The following is a 20,834-nucleotide window of genomic DNA, read 5'->3' as shown; positions in this document are numbered from 1 at the left end:
TTTTTTTTTTTTTTTTTTTTTTTTTTTTTTTTTAACATTCAATTTAACGTATATTTTTCTTTCCTGTTGTAGCCTGTTATATATTTTTATAATTTTTTTTTTCTTAATGTTATCCAGGTACAACACTGAGATTAAAATTCAAGTGCTGGAAGTTACGTTATCTCACTACTTAGTTTAGCTATATATAGATTATTCTCTATTATTTAAGTGCAGTGCATTTTTTATAATCTTACTGCTGTTTTGTTTTATCCTTAAATTATAAGATTTAAACACAGTTTCAAGAGAGGTTAATGTTCTTTTCTTCAAGTACATTTATTAATTTTGACTTTATATCAATGTATCCATAATACAATTTACCAACTAAACTAAGATTCCATATTTCTTCTTTTCTACAAAATTCATGGATGCTTGAGCTTTACTTACAAATCATACAGTGGTACAAGTTGTCTATAAATTAAGAAAAGTAATACATAAAGTTGTATTTCTCAATATATAAAAAAATCAACTAAAGATTACAACAATAGTAGTGACACTATTAAGTAAATAAGAAATAGGAAAAGTATAGCTTTCATACTGACACAATTCTTTGACTTCAACTAATTATCATTATACAAACTAAATAAACTACAAACCACTAAAAAATGACTAACATTGGTAGTTTTTAAAATCGATCAACTAATAATTGTGAATGTAGCTGAACAACTTCATAAAATTCATTTTTTTTATTTTTATTTATTATACATATCATTACCTAGGACACAAGTCTAATAAATAAACTGTTTTTGAAATTCATCTCAACAAGTTATCATTATGCAGTAAATTACAGAAGGAAAAAAAAAATCAAACATCAAAACAATGATAATACGGCCCAATGGGTTATAATTTTCAGGCCCGCCAAATATATACAAAACATTTACCGTTTTAAATACTAAATGTGAAAAAAGTATAATACATTACGGTGTCCAATATTTTACCCCAAATAAACCCTAAAAACAAAACTGCTATCTTCTTTAAAACGCAAACAACATCGCATGAGCAATTCGTTCAACTATTTCATTCAATCAACAGGATACTATCAATAAAGCTTCATAAGGTATGTTTATGTTGAAATAAAATATTCTTCAGGTATTGTTCTCAATTTTATTTGATGTTTATATTATATCGTTTTATTTTAATTTAGTTTTTATAAAAAATATTAACCGTTTATTGTGTTAAATTAATTGTATTTTTCAGGTCATTGTATAAAAGATTAAAATAATGAATTGTTAACAAATATGAATATCTGTTGACATAAATCGAACCGTCCCTTATTAAAACTGGTACTTTTGAGTAGGTTAAGCAGATGAAGGATCATAATCAGATATTATTATTTTTATTTAATTATAAATCCTAATCATTTAGTACTAATATACAATTTAAACTATTGAAAAAATGTATACATTTAACTAACCTACTGTTTAGTAAGAGTTCAATTTTTGGGTATAATTATTAAAATGACAATTAATCATAAACGATTAGGATCACATACAAATTCAATTTTATTAACTATATCTAAATATACATTGTTTAGTACTAAATATGTGTACAATTAAACAGGTATATAGGTAACATCATGTCTTCTATGGAAACCAAGCTGCATCTATATTCGTTCATTCATAAAATGGCTAATCAAGTGCAGCATGAACTGGTATGAATTACTAATAACTTTTTAAAAAATAGTTGTTAATAACTACAACAAATTTTTTAATTTTAACAATTTCTTTATAACAGCCATTGCCAATCATTTGGCTGAAACTGTTTTATAATGACTCACTACCTAATCATAACGCATGGATACACTCATTACAAGGATATAACGCAGAAGTGGGTTTCGAACTACGGAATAATACATTATATTTAACTCTTGGATGGGAAAAAATCATCAATGATCTTAACATTGAAAATCATGATATTCTATGCGTTACTGCTTTAGACAAAGGAAATTTCGAGATACTTATATATTCAAGAAAAATGGTTCCCAAAAATTGGTTTAATATAACCAGAAAGTGGATTAAAGTTTTGGAAATTCAAAGAATACTGTTTGAGCTTGCACCGTACAGAAGATTTCCTTCCTTCATGGCATTCATTGTTGATACGAATCAAAGTCAATTGGTATGATTTGCTTAAATAAGTATTCTAAATTATTTTTAGTATTTTTTAATTTCAGAGTATAAGTTCATTTATTGAGTACGCATTGTCTATAAGTAGATGTTAACCTAAATATAAACATTTGTTATGTAATAGATTTAAAAAAAAAAAATGCTTGTGGGTATATAAAGGAAGATTGAACCCAACGGATCACCTTATAGTGCACTATCATGGTTCATACAAGACAAAATTGGGAATATCAGTTATTGAAGGAAAGCTAATCATAAATAAAGGCTGGCAAGAAATGATCGTTGATCTAAAAATTAAGGAGGGAGATTGTCTCATCTTTTACGCACTAGATGAACTTAATATAGAGCTTAAAATCTATAACCATTTTGGTTGTGAAGATACAAGCATTTTTTTAGATCAAATCGCTGAAATGGATCTGCCTACTAAATTGCAAAGAGAAGACTACGTATGGGAATGCAAAATGGTTGTACCACGCGGTAATGTTTTGGTAAGCACATTAAATATTCACATTTCTCGAATGAAAATAAAAACTTTTAAAATAACATAAAATTGTCTATTTCATCAACTAATATATAATCATTGTTTACTTTACTTGATTACTGTAGCGTCTGCCGAACAAGCTGATGTTTCTACCAGGCTAGTAAAACAGTTAAATGCAGAGATTTGGATAACAGAAAATTCAAGTGGAAGTTGAAAGAAGAACTGAAGAAGAAAAAACCAAACATATGCGTGTCTTACGGATTCACAGCTTTCAGAAAACAAAATGAACTAAAACCTGGTTCAACATGTTCTTTCAAGTACTGCTGCAAGTACCGTACTTTTTACTACTATGACGTTTCCAACAACTAAAGTGTTGTGCGTATATTTCAGTTTCTTTTACAATAATTTGTCATAGACTTCAATAATTTTTACATCATTCATTGAATGAACTTACTTGGATTGGTTAAATGCAAAACATTTTTGTTTAAAAGTCAAGCTACATCTTTAATATGGACGATGAATGATGTTATGTTGTTTGTTAATAACTTCATTTCGATTTATATACTTTTTTTTCATTAGGGCCCTCCGTGCAACGCACGGGCTCTTAAAAGCTAGTTATGTTATCACGCATAAATAATGTTAGACAATTAAAAGATGAATGACTAATTTAAGACTCGAGTGCATGTTAGTTTAAACTGAGATACATCAATAACTTTACAAATTGATTTTTTTTTTATATTTGATTGACGGATCATGTATTTTTCATATCAAAATCAATTGTTATGAAGGTGCAAAATCCTTTTCTCTCGAATGGCTTATTCTGTATATCCAATACCTCCAAATTAATCATCGAAAGGATTTCATTAATTTTCTGGAAATCATATTTTTTTATATCAAAATATTAAATCGTACCGTGCTTTCGAATAAATGAATCGATCCATCCTCTCACCCACGATGATTAAATTTATTTTCTTCTAACTTCAATTCAATGAAATTGCAGCAAACTTTCACGGTGAATACTGACAAAAGCACTTTACTAAGTATGCTTTGCACATACTAAGTACGCTTTTGTTTCCCTAAAAGAGAAGGGTATAATTGGAACTGAATTCAGAATATAGACTTTTTAGTGTACTAATTATGATTAAATTAATAAAATGGGTAAATATGAGAGATTTAAGGTTTATTTAGGTATATATGATAATAAGGTATTAAGGTATTTAGCTGGGGAAATATGTAATTTTGATGTTTATTGCGGGGATATATGTTAAAAGCTCTTGGAACTACCATTTTCAAACCCTAAAAATAAACATTCCCAAATTCATTTCCAATTCAAAATCAAAATCAGTATGTCTGAACTCGTACAGTTCGACATCCAAACAGAAATCATCAATAAGCTTCCGTTTATTTTCTTTCAATAAACGTTTGTAGCAAATTAATATGTGGAAAATAATGTTGTAAAAGTCATGAGTCGGGAATTGTCGGTCAAAATCTTGTAAGGATTAATCGTCAAATTCAAAGACTAGCCGAGACCAACCATGACTTTGACTGTTTTTGTGACTGACTTATACCGATTACATATTAACCCCACGGACATAGGACAAACAAAACTTACTTTTTTATATTGAAAATATAAAAAACATTAAATACCAGCATAAATGCAACATAAATTCTAGATGCATTAGTTTGCTGCTTGTCTAGCTTGTGATTATTTTTGTGCTGCAAGTTTTCTGCTGCTTGGATTGTTCTCTCAAATCATCTATCAGGGTGTAAACTGTAAGGATATTAGGACCCAAAACAACGCAAGTGATTCAACAAGATCACTCACCGATAGTAATTCTACAAGATTACGAACCCACTTAATGAACGAAAGATTATAAATGCAAGAAATGTAAAGCGACACAAGAGATAACGTGGCTATATGCAATCGTTGTGATTGCTTTAGTCCACGGACCAATTAGAGAATGTATTTACTGAATATTTGTGGTGTGTTTACAATGAGTTACAAGAGGGTTTATTTATAGAATGGTTTAAGGATTAAGCTAAAAAACAATTCCTTGAAACTTCATGTGAGTTTTCTGACAGCTTCATGGAGGCTACATGTGAGTTTCCTAACAGCTTCGTGGAAGCTACATGTGAGTTTCCTAACAACTTCGTGGAAGCTACATGTGAGTTTCCTAAAAACTTCGTGGAAGCTTCGTGTGAGTTTCCTGGAATCTTCCCTCTAATTGTTTAAAGTTCTCCATATCTCCAACAATCTCCCACTTGGAGACTTTGAACAAACCCAACCTTCGTCAACCCAAAATATCAACGATCTAACCAAGAACGTTAAACCACCAAACTCCATTTGGGACACGCACACTCAACACATACTTCGGATGAGCAGACTTTCGATACAAGGTCTTCAACACTACATGATAGAATTGAAACATTAACTCTCTAATTCTCTAGTTGGGGTCTTCTCTCATCAATTCATTAGAAGACCAATTGACGTAATGCAAAACCTCAATTTCTCTGTCGTAACAATCTTAGTAAACATAACAGTAGGATTCTTCGTACCAAGGATTTTCTCCAATAATAAAGTACCATCATTTATATGTTGTCGAATAAAATGATACCTTATCTTGATGTGGTTCGTATGACTATGAAACACCGGATTCTTCCCAAGATGTATTGCACTTTGATTATCACAATACAAGACGCAATAGTCTTGTCTTTTACCCAACTCACCTAAGAATTTCTTCAACCAAACAAGCTCTTTAGAAGCTTCTGCAATAGCCATATATTCGGCCTCGGTAGTTGACAAAGCAACACTCTTTTGTAGTCGAGACATCCAACTAACCGCCGTCTTCCCTATTATGAAAACATAACCCGTAGTGCTTTTCCCCGAATCGTCACATCCACCCAAATTAGCATCTGCATAACCTCTAAGTATGACATTGCTTTTAGAGAAGCACAATCCCATATTAGAAGTACCTTTCAAATAACGAAGTAACCATTTTACCGCTTCCCAATGCTCTTTCCCCGGATTAGACATATAACGACTTACAACTCCCACTGCTTGAGCAATATCGGGTCTTGTACAAACCATGGCATACATAATACTACCCATGGCCGATGCATATGGAACCTTTTCCATATCCGTTTTGTCTTTTACCGTCTTTGGTGATTGACTTTTTGATAACTTAATCGTGCTACCCAAAGGCATAGAACGAGCCTTTGAATTCTCCATATTAAACCTCTCTAATACTTTCTCAATATATTTGGATTGAGACAAGTATAGAGTACCTTTCACACGATCACGCACAATACTCATGCCAAGTATTTGCCTAGCACCACCAAGATCTTTCATCTCGAATTCACGGGAAAGTAATCCCTTCAACTTGTTAATTTCGGACATGTTGGAACCTGCAAGTAACATGTCATCAACATACAATAATAAGATTATATAAGAAGACTTGAATTTGTTCAAGTAGCAACAGTGATCCGCTTCACAACTTAAGAAACCAATCTTCTTCATAAACTCGTCAAACTTCAAGTACCATTGCCGATGTGCTTGCTTCAATCCATACAAACTTTTCTTTAGCTTACAAACCCACTTCTCTTTACCCTTTACCTCAAAGCCCTCGGGTTGCCTCATATATATCTCTTCATCAAGGTTACCATGTAAGAATGCGGTCTTCACATCTAGTTGCTCTAGATGTAAGTCCTCAGATGCAACCATAGAAAGTACCAAACGAATAGTAGTCATCTTCACCATCGGTGAAAATATCTCTTGGTAGTCAACTCCTTTCTTTTGTTGAAAACCTTTAACCACCAAACGAGCCTTGTACCTTTTCTTGCCATCCAACTCATTCTTGATTCGATATACCCATTTACTTTGCAACGCCCTTTTATCATGAGGTAACTTCACTAGTGACCAAGTTTTATTCTTCTTAAGTGACCCCATCTCTTCTTTCATGGCAAGCTCCCATTGTATGGATTCTTTTGTCTTCCTTGCCTCAAAGTAACTTTCGGGTTCACCATTCTCGGTATAGAGCAAGTAGTTTGCTGATGGAGAATACCTAGGATTAGGTTTGGGCACTCTAGTCGAGCGTCTTAGTGTATGAGTAACCGAAATGGCTGGACCGGTTTCATTTGTATCCTCCTCATCACTAGAACTCGCACTATGTTCGAAATCATCACCGCTTTTCGAACCATCCCCGTCATTAGCATTTTCCGACGCCTCACCGTTCATTGGCAATTCATTGTTTCCCGTACTCCCACTAGAACCTGTAAGATCATCAATAGAAACATCGTCAAAAGTAACATGACCCGGTTTAGGACTCCCCGTTTCCGGTTTGCCATAGACCGAATCTTCATCGAAAGTAACATCGCGAGAACGAATTACTTTTCTAGCTTTGTTATCCCAACAACGATAACCCATTTCATCCGACCCGTAGCCTATGAAAATACACTTCTTTAACTTGGCCTCAAGTTTGTCTCTATCTGCATCTTTGGTCTTCACATAAGCATTACACCCAAAGATCCTAAGGTGATTATAACTCACCTTCTTACCTTGCCATTCTTCCTCGGAAATTCGGAAACCCAACGGTGTTGAGGGTCCCCTATTTATCAAATAAGCCGCCGTATTTACCGCATCCGCCCAAAACATCTTAGGCAAACTGGCATGTAGTCTCATACTCTTAGCCCTTTCATTTAACGTACGATTCATATGTTCGGCAACCCCATTGTGTTGCGGTGTCTCCGGTACCGTTTTCAACATTCTAATACCGAGCTTTGCACAATGGTCTTTAAACTCAAGACTACCATATTCCCCTCCATTATCCGACTTCAAGCACTTGACCTTCAAGTTAGTCTCATTTTCTACCATAGCTTTTCACTTCACAAATGTATTAAATACATCAGATTTAGCTTTAAGAAAATAAACCCATACCTTTCGAGTGGAGTCGTCAATGAAGGTGACATAATAGCGAGAACTTCCATGTGATTCTACATTGGTTGGACCAAATATATCCGTATAAACAAGCTCCAATTTCTCCAACTTAGGAGCATTTCCCGATTTCCCAAAAGTCACCTTCTTTTGCTTCCCATATACACATGGTCCGCAAAACCCAAGTTCTACCTTTTTCAAATCCGGAATTCTCCCACTCGAAACAAGCATCTTCATACCCTTCTCACTCATATGCCCGAGTCTTCGGTGCCATAGAGTTGATTTTGACTCAACATTAACCGTAGCAACCAATGTGTCTTCATCAAACACTTCAACCATATAAAGAGTTCCCCTTTTATATCCACGGGCCACAATACAACTACCCTTAACCACCTTCCATTGGCGGTTTTCAAAAGTAACCGTGTTACCTTCATCATCTAATTGACCAACCGAAATAAGTTTCCTTTTTAATTTAGGAATGTACCTTACGTTTTTCAAGGTCCAATTAGAGCCAAGAGTAGTCTTCAATACAACATCTCCAATGCCCTCTATATTGAGTTGTTTGTCGTCCGCCAATTTCACCTTGCCTTGATATGGATGAAAATTCTTCATCATGCTTTTGACATGAGTAGCCTGAAACGAAGCTCCCGAATCCAAAATCCAAGACTCCATAGAATTTTCAACACTACATAAATGTGCATCATCACTTTCTTCCTCGGTCAAGTTCACACCTTTCGCCGGACCATTTTTACAATTCCTTTGAAAGTGTCCTTTTTTATTGCAACCCCAGCAAACAGCTTCACTTCTATCTTTCGATGGATACCTCTTCTTAGACTTCTTTCTACCCTTCTTCTCACCGCGATCAAATTTCCTACCACGGTTGTCGGTACTTAACAAAGAATCGGATGTCGATTCCCCCGAGTTTCTCCTACGAGTATCTTCACCAAGAATCAAATCCCTTATTCCTTCAAATGCTAGCTTAGTAGTTCCCATAGAGCTACTAACTACGGTAACCGTACCCGACCAACTTTTCAGTAATGATGAAAGCAAGATTAGTGCCTTTAACTCATCATCAAACACAATATCTACCGATGCTAACCTCGATATGATGTTGTTGAACTCGTTGATATGATCTGTTGCACTTGTACCTTCCTTCATCTTCGTATTGAACAATTGTCGTATGAGAAAAACCTTATTAGAAGCGGTAGGTTTCTCATACATGTTAGAGAGTGCTTTTAAGCAAGCAAACGTCGTCTTCTCATTCACAACATTGTATGCAACGTTCTTAGCAAGAGAAAGACTAATCGCACCCAAAGCTTGACGATCCAAAAGCATCCAATCGGCATCGCTCATGCTTTCGGGCTTGGTCTCTAACAGAGGTTGATGTAGCTTCTTTTGATACAAGTAATCTTCAATTTGCATCTTCCAGAAACCAAAGTCTCTCCCATCGAATCGGTCGATTCTAAACTTTCCGTCTTCCGCCATCGTTCCCTTAACGAAACCTTGTGCTCTGATACCAGTTGTAAGGATATTAGGACCCAAAACAACGCAAGTGATTCAACAATATCACTCACCGATAGTAATTCTACAAGATTACTAAGCCACTTAATGAACGAAAGATTATAAATGCAAGAAATGTAAATCGACACAAGAGATAACGTGGTTATATGCAATCGTTGTGATTGCTTTAGTCCACAGACCAACTAGAGAATGTATTTACTGAATATTTGTGGTGTGTTTACAATGAGTTACAAGAGGGTCTATTTATAGAATGGTTTAAGGATTAAGCTAAAAAACAATTCCTTGAAGCTTCATGTGAGTTTCCTAATAGCTTCATGGAGGCTACATGTGAGTTTCCTGACAGCTTCTTGGAAGCTACATGTGAGTTTCCTAACAACTTCGTGGAAGCTACATGTGAGTTTCCTAACAACTTCGTGGAAGCTTCGTGTGAGTTTCCTGGAATCTTCCCTCTAATTGTTTAAAGTTCTCCATATCTCCAACAATCTCCCACTTGGAGACTTTGAACAAACCCAACCTTCGTCAACCCAAAATATCAACGATCTAACCATGAACGTTAAACCACCATTATACCGCCAAACTCCATTTGGGACACACACACTCAACACATACTTCGGATGTGCAGACTTTCGATACAAGGTCTTCAACACTACTTGTTAGAATTGAAACATTAACTCTCTAATTCTCTAGTTGGGGTCTTCTCTCATCAATTCATTAGAAGACCAATTGAGGTAATGCAAAACCTCAATTTCTCTATCGTAACAACCTTAGTAAACATATCAGAAGGATTCTTCGTACCAAAGATTTCTCCAATAATAAAGTACCATCATTTATATGTTGTCGAATAAAATGATACCTTATCTTGATGTGGTTCGTACGACTATGAAACACCGGATTCTTCCCAATATGTATTGCACTTTGATTATCACAATACAAGACGCAATAGTCTTGTCTTTTACCCAACTCACCTAAGAAGTTCTTCAACCAAACAAGCTCTTTAGAAGCTTCTGCAATAGCCATATATTCGGCCTCGGTAGTTGACATAGCAACACTCTTTTGTAGTCGAGACATCCAACTAACCGCCGTCTTCCCTATTGTGAAAACATAACCCGTAGTGCTTTTCCCCGAATCGTCACATCCACCCAAATTAGCATCCGCATAACCACTAAGTATGACATTGCTTTTAGAGAAGCACAATCCCATATTAGAAGTACCTTTCAAATAACGAAGTAACCATTTTACCGCTTCCCAATGCTCTTTCCCCGGATTAGACATATAACGACTTACAGCTCCCACTGCTTGAGCAATATCGGGTCTTGTACAAACCATGGCATACATAATACTACCCACGGCCGATGCATATGGAACCTTTTCCATATCCGTTTTGTCTTTTACCGTCTTTGGTGGTTGACTTTTTGATAACTTAATCGTGCTATCCAAAGGCATAGAACGAGCCTTTGAATTCTCCATATTAAACCTCTCTACTACTATCTCAATATATTTGGATTGAGACAAGTATAGAGTACCTTTCACACGATCACACACAATACTCATGCCAAGTATTTGCCTAGCACCACCATGATCTTTCATCTCGAATTCACGGGAAAGTAATCCCTTCAACTTGTTAATTTCGGACATGTTGGAACCTGCAAGTAACATGTCATCAACATACAATAATAAGATTATATAAGAAGACTTGAATTTCTTCAAGTAGCAACAGTGATCCGCTTCACAACTTAAGAAACCAATCTTCTTCATAAACTCATCAAACTTCAAGTACCATTGCCGATGTGCTTGCTTCAATCCATACAAACTTTTCTTTAGCTTACAAACCCACTTCTCTTTACCCTTTACCTCAAAACCCTCGGGTTGCCTCATATAGATCTCTTCATCAAGGTTACCATGTAAGAATGCGGTCTTCACATCTAGTTGCTCTAGATGTAAGTCCTCAGATGCAACCATAGAAAGTACCAAACGAATAGTAGTCATCTTCACCACCGGTGTAAATATCTCTTGGTAGTCAACTCCTTTCTTTTGTTGAAAGCCTTTAACCACCAAACGAGCCTTATACCTTTTCTTGCCATCCAACTCATTCTTGATTCGATACACCCATTTACTTTACAACGCCCTTTTATCATGAGGTAACTTCACTAGTGACCAAGTTTTATTCTTCTCAAGTGACCCCATCTCTTCTTTCATGGCAAGCTCCCATTGTATGGATTCTTTTGTCTTCCTTGCCTCAAAGTAACTTTCAGGTTCACCATTCTCGGTATAGAGCAAGTAGTTTGCTGATGGAGAATACCTAGGATTAGGTTTGGGCACTCTAGTCGAGCGTCTTAGTGTATGAGTAACCGAAATGGTTGGACCGGTTTCATTTGTATCCTCCTCATCACTAGAACTCGCACTATGTTCGAAATCATCACCGCTTTCCGAACCATCCCCATCATTAGCATTTTTCGACGCCTCACCGTTCATTGGCAATTCATTGTTTCCCGTACTCCCACTAGAACCTGTAAGATCATCAATAGAAACATCGTCAAAAGTAACATGACCCGGTTTAGGACTCCCCGTTTCCGGTTTGCCATAGACCGAATCTTCATCAAAAGTAACATCGCGAGAATGAATTACTTTTCTAGCTTCGTTATCCCAACAACGATAACCCATTTCATCCGACCCGTAGCCTATGAAAATACACTTCTTTGACTTAGCCTCAAGTTTGTCTCTATCCGCATCTTTGGTCTTCACATAAGCATTACACCCAACGATCCTAAGGTGATTATAACTCACCTTCTTACCTTGCCATTCTTCCTCGGGAATTCGGAAACCCAACGTTGTTGAGGGTCCCCTATTTATCAAATAAGCTGCCGTATTTACCGCATCCGCTCAAAACATCTTAGGCAAACCGGCATGTAGTCTCATACTCTTAACCCTTTCATTTAACGTACGATTCATACGTTCGGCGACCCCATTGTGTTGCGGTGTCTCCAGTACCGTTTTCAACATTCTAATACCGATCTTTGCACAATGGTCTTTAAACTCAAGACTACCATTTTCCCCTCCATTATCCGACTTCAAGCACTTGACCTTCAAGTTAGTCTCATTTTCTACCATAGCTTTTCACTTCACAAATGTATTAAATACATCAGATTTAGCTTTAAGAAAATAAACCCATACCTTTCGAGTGGAGTCGTCAATGAAGGTGACATAATAGCGAGAACCTTCATGTGATTCTACATTGGTTGGATCAAATACATCCATATGAACAAGCTCCAATTTCTCCAACTTAGGAGCATTTCCCGATATCCCAAAAGTCACCTTCTTTTGCTTCCCATATACACCTGGTCCGCAAAACCCAAGTTCTACCTTTTTCAAATCCGGAATTCTCCCACTCGAAACAAACATCTTCATACCCTTCTCACTCATATGCCCGAGTCTTCGGTGCCATAGAGTTGATTCAGACTCAACATTAACCGTAGCAACCACCGTGTCTTCATCAAACACTTCAACCATATAAAGAGTTCCCCTTTTATGTCCACGGGCCACAATACAACTACCCTTAACCACCTTCCATTGGCGGTTTTCAAAAGTAACCGCGTTACCTTCATCATCTAATTGACCAACCGAAATAAGTTTCCTTTTTAATTTAGGAATGTACCTTACGTTTTTCAAGGTCCAATTTGAACCAAGAGTAGTCTTCAATACAACATCTCCAATGCCCTCTATATTGAGTTGTTTGTCGTCCGCCAATCTCACCTTGCCTTGATATGGACGAAAATTCTTCATCATGCTTTTGACATGAGTAGCATGAAACGAATCTCCCAAATCCAAAATCCAAGACTCCGTAGAATTTTCAACACTACATAAAAGTACATCATCACTTTCTTCCTCGGTCAAGTTCACACATTTCGTCGGACCATTTTTACAATTCCTTTGAAAGTGTCCTTTTTGATTGCAACCCCAACAAACAGCTTCACTTCTATCTTTCAATGGATACCTCTTCTTAGACTTCTTTCGACCCTTATTCTCACCGCGATCAATTTTCCTACCACGGTTGTCGGTACTTAACAAAGAACCGGATGTCGATTCCCCCGAGTTTCTCCTACGAGTATCTTCACCAAGAATCAAATCCCTTATTCCTTCAAACGCTAGCTTAGTAGTTCCCGTAGAGCTACTAACTGCGGTAACCGTACCCGACCAACTTTCCGGTAATGATGAAAGCAAGATTAGTGCCTTTAACTCATCATCAAACACAATATCTACCGATGCTAATCTCGATATGATGTTGTTGAACTCGTTGATATGATCCGTTGTACTCGTACCTTCCTTCATCTTCGTATTGAACAATTGTCGCATGAGAAAAACCTTATTAGAAGCGGTAGGTTTCTCATACATGTTAGAGAGTGCTTTTAAGCAAGCAAACGTCGTCTTCTCATTCACAACATTGTATGCAACGTTCTTAGCAAGAGAAAGACGAATCGCACCCAAAGCTTGACGATCCAAAAGCGTCCAATCGGCATCGCTCATGCTTTCGGGCTTGGTCTCTAACATAGGTTGATGTAGCTTCTTTTGATACAAGTAATCTTCAATTTGCATCTTCCAGAAACCAAAGTCTCTCCCATCGAATCGGTCGATTCTAAACTTTCCGTGTTCCGCCATCGTTCCCTTAACGAAACCTTGTGCTCTGATACCAATTGTAAGGATATTAGGACCCAAAACAACGCAAGTGATTCAACAAGATCACTCACCGATACTAATTCTACAAGTTTACTAACCCACTTAATGAAAGAAAGATTATAAATGCAAGAAATGTAAATCGACACAAGAGATAACGTGGTTATATGCAATCGTTGTGATTGTTTTAGTCCACGGACCAACTAGAGAATGTATTTACTGAATATTTGTGGTGTGTTTACAATGAGTTACAAGAGGGTCTATTTATAGAATGGTTTAAGGATTAAGCTAAAAAACAATTCCTTGAAGCTTCATGTGAGTTTCCAGACAGCTTCATGGAGGCTACATGTGAGTTTCTTGACAGCTTCGTGGAAGCTACATGTGAGTTTCCTGACAGCTTCGTGGAAGCTACATGTGAGTTTCCTAACAACTTCGTGGAAGCTTCGTGTGAGTTTCCTGAAATCTTCCCTCTAATTGTTTAAAGTTCTCCATATCTCCAACATAAACTAGACCTTCGACATATCCCGTTTAAAAGAACGTTGTAAGTAACCACATTCGGCTCGATTCCATTATCTAACATTTCTTTAAAGAACTTTTCAGCCATCTTAGACTTGTTTATTTTACATCACCCGTAGACTAAAATCGTGTAAATCTTTGCATCGGGCTGAAACCTCCAGTTTTTCCATTTATTGAACATCTCTGTAGCGACTTTTGGGTAGCCGTATTTACAAAGTGTATCGAAAAGAAAATAGAAATCATCAATAGGTTGTTGATCAGAATCATTTACCACAAAACAGCCCATATCATCAAACGCACGGATAGCTTGTCTAGTCAAACCAGCAGATATAAGCCGACGAATCAGCACGTAAAAAGTGGTTGAAGTTGGGTTGACCCCGTTTTGGTCCATTTCAACGATTAATTGCCAAGCCGCATCAAATTGTCTGACTTTACCCAAAATGTCAATCATGAGGTCGTATGCAGGGGAGTCATGAGAGTAATGAGCTTGATCTTTAGCCCATGAGAAGAAAGCTAATGCGATTTTGGAGATGTTTTTTAAACGAATTAGTGTTTGGTGGACGAGAAATGAAGATATGTTGATGCCATTAAGTTGTAAAGAGGATTCCATGGTGTGGAACGGGTTATGGTGCTGGATTAGCATTTGAGAAATCAAATCAGCATCGTTTGATGATTCGTGTGAAGGAAGTGAAGGTTTTGTTACCGGTTCTGTTTCTGTTTCTGATGTTACATCTTTGGGTTCAAAAGTCGAGAATGAAGAAGCTAAATGGAACTGCGTTAAACTGAATTTGATCGAATGTCACTAGACACTATTGTGCCCCTCAAAGTAGCATACAGCAGCAAAACCAATCCAAAACAATCCTAACCTATTTATATGAATATGAGCATAATCAATCAACTATACTGTGCGAATGAGCATAATAACAAATAACGAAGTAATTTAAATTCCTTTAGTATCCAGCTCTTTATCTATTTATTTGAAAATGTACGCAAATCATGAAATGCAGCAAAAAAAAAAATACTATTGATTACTAATGGCAAAACAATCAGGCAACAAATAGGAATTAAATTGAACAATAAATTTTGTAATAACCAACCGTGTACAACCGAAAACGAAGATCCGATAGTGAGGGTTAGGAAGCTCTTTGGATTGTTGTTCATGAAGTCATCGTAGTTTGATATGTGAATTTAGGGAAAGAGAAGATATACAAAATAGTGGTTAAGTGTCTCATTTGCTAATTTATCACACTTGAGTTCCATTTCAGTTTGTATTGTTTGATTTGTTATTTATATGAGTAATTTCTGGATGTAAAATTTAAGGTTCTAATTATATGTAAAAATTATAACTACAGTGACACTATTTATAAATAACAATTGTTAACTTCTAAAATTATTATGATCTTTTTATTATGACGATTTTGCTGTACCAATCTTGTATTGAAGCCTGTTATTTAAAAACAGGCCCGATCTCATAACTGGATCGTAGTAAGCCTACATATGCTTTCAACGGACGTTCTGAATTACTCCGTATATTCTCAATTTCAGTTTCACACTCCCATCGGAATTAAACCTCCTCAAACCCTAATATGTCTGATGTCGTACCATTCGACCTACAAACTGAAATCATCAAAAAGCTTCCAATCAAATCACTGATTAGATTCAGATCCGTTTCAAAACCCTGGAAATCACTCATCGACAGTTCCAAGTTTATCCATGACAACTGCCTGCGCGAAATTCAGCCACATCATCTACTCTTAAGGTATAAATTAGATAAAGTACTAAATTATCTTTCAATAATTGATAAATGATAGTTTTCCGCAACACAAGTGTTGCCCTACTGTTCCTGTAACTCTTAATCGATTTCGGGCGCTTAAAATAATCGGTTCTTCTCATGGAATTGTATGTTTATTTGGTCTCTCTCAATATATAGGCATAGGCTATGGAACACAGATGGTTGTGTTATGGAATCCAACAATTAGGAAATCAGTTGGTATAGTTGTTCCAGATGTGATGATTACGCTGCACTCAGATGTTGTTATCGGTTTTGGAGTTTGTCCTTACATTGGTGATCCTAAGCTTGTAAAGATTAGACAAAATAAAATCCAGGGAGGTGACACTTTATATTGTGTCTCTTGGGAAGAAGTTGAGGTGTTTACGTTAAGCTCGGGGGATTGGAGAAGTATATCTACTATCGATATGCCTTACAAAACAGTTCATTTGTCGGGGCAACAGGTTTTTATAAACGGGGTTATTTATTGGCATGGTTATGATAGGCTTGCTATGGCTTGGGAAAATAGACATAATCGGATTATTTCATTTGATTTGAAAAATGAAGAATTGGTGAAGTGTTTCTATCAGATAGTTTAGTACGTTCCCCCGAATTTTTATCTCTCTTTAAACTGATGGATTCTCTTGTTGTGATTGAAAGCTACAGGGAGGCTAAAAACCCAGTTAATGTCGTGTGGAAGGTTCATCATGGTTTGTGTACAAAACTTTACACCGTTAAGCTTCGTGATGGTGTGGTTTCAGTGAGGTACTTGAGTTTAGGAAGAATGGTGAGCTTATAATTTATGTGAGTGATGATTATGATGAAACAGAAAAAGTTGAAGTTTATGAACCTTGCTCTGGACATGGTTAAACTCAAAGTGGAAGTTATGGGTAAAACAAGATTGGATAATTTTTCTCATTTTAGCTACGTGAAAATTGGTAACAAATCTATTCCAATCATAACTTAATCAACTTGTATTGTATATTATGTAATCTTGAGATACCATAGACACGTATACAATGTTTCGACCTATCATGTCAACACATCTATATATATTTCGGAACAACCATAGACACTCTATATGTGAATGTTGGAGTTAGCTATACAGGGTTGAGGTTGATTCCAAAATATATATAGTTTGAGTTGTGATCAATACTGAGATACGTATATACTGGGTCGTGGATTGATTCAAGATAATATTTATCGATTTATTTCTGTACATCTAACTGTGGACAACTAGTTGTAGATTACTAACGAGGACAGCTGACTTAATAAACTTAAAACATCAAAATATATTAAAAGTGTTGTAAATATATTTTGAACATACTTTGATATATATGTATATATTGTTATAGGTTCGTGAATCAACCAGTAGCCAAGTCTTACTTCCCGACGAAGTAAAAATCTGTGAAAGTGAGTTATAGTCCCACTTTTAAAATCTAATATTTTTGGGATGAGAATACATGCAGGTTTTATAAATGATTTACAAAATAGACACAAGTACGTGAAACTACATTCTATGGTTGAATTATCGAAATCGAATATGCCCCTTTTTATTAAGTCTGGTAATCTAAGAATTAGGGAACAGACACCCTAATTGACGCGAATCCTAAAGATAGATCTATTGGACCTAACAAACCCCATCCAAAGTACCGGATGCTTTAGTACTTCGAAATTTATATCATATCCGAAGGGTGTCCCGGAATGATGGGGATATTCTTATATATGCATCTTGTTAATGTCGGTTACCAGGTGTTCATCATATGAATGATTTTTATCTCTATGTATGGGATGTGTATTAAAATATGAAATCTTGTGGTCTATTGTTACGATTTGATATATATAGGTTAAACCTATAACTCACCAATTATTTTTGTTGACGTTTAAAGCATGTTTATTCTCAGGTAAATACTAAGAGCTTCCGCTGTTGCATACTAAAATAAGGACAAGATTTGGAGTCCATGTTTGTATGATATTGTGTAAAAACTGCATTCAAGAAACTAATTTCGATGTAACATATTTGTATTATAAATCATTATGTAATGGTCGTGTGTAAACAAGATATTTTAGATTATCATTATTTGATAATCTACGTAAAGCTTTTTAAACCTTTATTTATGAAATAAAGGTTATGGTTTGTTTTAAAAATGAATGCAGTCTTTGAAAAACGTCTCATATAGAGGTCAAAACCTCGCAACGAAATCAATTAATATGGAACGTTTTTAATCAATAAGAACGGGACATTTCAAGAGGCGTAAGCGATGACTTTACCTCTTTGCATCAAAACACACCCGAGCCCATTTAAAGAAGCATCACAATAAATCGTCATGCCTTCTACCCCTTCCGGCAATACTAACACCGGAGCTTGACACAATTTCTCTTTTAACAATTGAAAAGCGATTTCTTGCTCGTTCTTCCAATTGAATCTTACGTTCTTCCTCGTCAATTTAGTCAAAGGAGAAGCAATCTTAGAAAACTCTTGGATAAACCGACGATAATAACCGGCCAATCCGAGAAAACTTCGGACCTCCGTAGGCGTAGTCGGTTGTCTCCAACTCTTCACCGTCTCTATCTTCCCCGGATCTACTTGAATACCGTCTTTGTTCACAATGTGGCCAAGGAATTGAAACTCCCTTAGCCAAAATTCACATTTGGAGAACTTAGCATACAACTTCTCCTTTCGTAACGTCTTCAATACTTCACGCAAATGACGTTCATGTTCGTTCATACTCTTCGAGTAGACTAGTATGTCATCAATGAACACAATCACCGACTTGTCCAACATGGGTTGGCACACTCGGTTCATAAGATCCATGAATGCCGCTGGTGCATTCGTAAGACCAAAAGGCATAACTACGAACTCAAAATGCCCATAACGCGTTCGAAAAGCCATTTTCTCAATATCTTCCCCACGGACCCGCATTTGGTGATAGCCGGACCGTAGGTCGATCTTAGAGAAATACGTCGCACCTTGGAGTTGGTCAAACAAATCGTCAATTCGAGGCAATGGATAACGATTCTTGATCGTCACTTTATTCAACTCCCGGTAATCGATGCACATCCGCATACTACCATCCTTCTTTTTCACGAATAAAACCTGAGCGCCCCACGGCGAAGCACTTGGCCGAATAAAACCCTTCTCAAGCAACTCTTGGGTTTGATTTAATAACTCTTGCATTTCCGTCGGTGCTAAACGATAAGGAGTTTTAGCAATGGGAGTAGCTCCCGGAACCAACTCAATGCGAAATTCAACTTGTCTTTCCGCCGGAACACCCGGTAACTCATCCGAAAAAACGTCTTCGAATTCACTAACCACTGGAATTTCACGAATGGGTGGTGGCTCGTCACGAGTATCAACAACTTGGGCAAGAAAAGCCATGCCACCACTAACAAGAAAACGACGTGCCCGTGCGAAAGAACATATCGGCACAAGTCTTCTTCGCTTATCGCCATAAATAATTAGCTCTCCCCCACTTGGGGTTTTCACACGAATAAACTTTTCATGGCATGCAATATCGGCTCTATTTCGATCGAGCCAATCCATACCAACAACGATATCAAAATCGCCCAAAGTCATCGGGATAAGATCAATCTTAAAGTTTTCGGCACCAAAAACTACGTCACAATTCTTACACACATCAACCACTAGCACCGTCTTGCCGTCGGCTATTTCGACTTCTACCGGACGACTTAACTTAGCTAACGGTCTATCAAGTTTAGGCACAAATTTTGGAGATACAAACGACAAATTTGCACCGCTATCAAATAAAATCCTTGCCGGATTAGAGTTAACCATGAAAGTACCTGAGACAACATCGTGGGATTGCTTGGCTTTATCGTTCATCATCAAATAGTTTCGCCCTCGAGCCGTACCCACCGCCTTCTCTAGCCTTTTAACATTATCGTTGTTCAAATCGGGACACTCTAACTTTCGGTGTCCTTCCTTACCACAATTATAGCAAGTGAATTTGTTCGGGCCATTGGTACAATCACGGGCCATGTGTCCCCTTTGTTTACAATTAAAACACGTAGGCCCGAAACCCCCAAAAGCACCCTTCTTCACACTATTTATGCTTTCGGAGCCTTTCTTATTCTTTTTATTTGAAAAGTTCGAATGACTCGAACCTTCAAACTTTCTATTTGAAAAAGTGAAATCACTCTTCCTCGGAACCTCCTTTTCAAAACCCCGAGCCAACTCGAATAGCTCTTCAAAAGTCTTAGCCATTCCCCGACTAATCTTACCCTTTAACTCATCGTTCAAGGTACGGTAGAAATCTTTCATTAGCTTGTGATTGTCACCAACATATTCCGGGCAAAAACGAGTCTTTGCCAAAAAGGTAGACTTGAGAGTAACCAAGTCCATCGAACCTTGTTGCAAATGATGCAACTCGTCCCGGATTCTATCAAGGTCGGAAGAAGTTCGGTATTCTTGGAAGAATTCCTTCTTAAAATCCTCCCATGTCAAGCTCATGCATTGCTCTTCACCATATAAATTGATTTTATCGTCCCACCACAACTTGCCTTCTTCACGTAACATGCTAGACCCATATCTCGTCTTCTTCTCGGGAGGACACTCCGCGGTACAGAACGCTCCCTCGATATCGGAAATCCAACAAGTGCTTTTTAATGGATCCCTCACCCCATTAAACATCGGAGGTTGAGTATCCTTGAAATTCTTGTAGTGGAAGTCCCGCCTTCCTTCACCGCGAGGACAAATGTTTCTAGCATCAAGGGCCTCTTCGATAGTGGCCTTCATTCGTTCATTTATCAAATCGGTCACTTGCCCATCGACCA

At 36.9% G+C, this 20,834-nt stretch overlaps 1 pseudogene; it reads right to left on the bottom strand.

Moving 5' to 3' along the window:
* Nucleotides 1-14,234: 14,234 nt before the first annotated feature.
* Nucleotides 14,235-15,965, bottom strand: LOC139875301 (pentatricopeptide repeat-containing protein At2g13420, mitochondrial-like; annotated as a pseudogene).
* Between the last annotated feature and the right edge of the window lie 4,869 nt (nt 15,966-20,834).

The sequence above is a fragment of the Rutidosis leptorrhynchoides genome, chromosome 11, assembly GCF_046630445.1.
Source record: "Rutidosis leptorrhynchoides isolate AG116_Rl617_1_P2 chromosome 11, CSIRO_AGI_Rlap_v1, whole genome shotgun sequence".
NCBI lineage: Eukaryota > Viridiplantae > Streptophyta > Magnoliopsida > Asterales > Asteraceae > Rutidosis > Rutidosis leptorrhynchoides.
The sequence above is the reverse complement of the archived record's forward strand: the minus strand, read 5'-3'. Positions and strand labels throughout refer to the sequence as shown.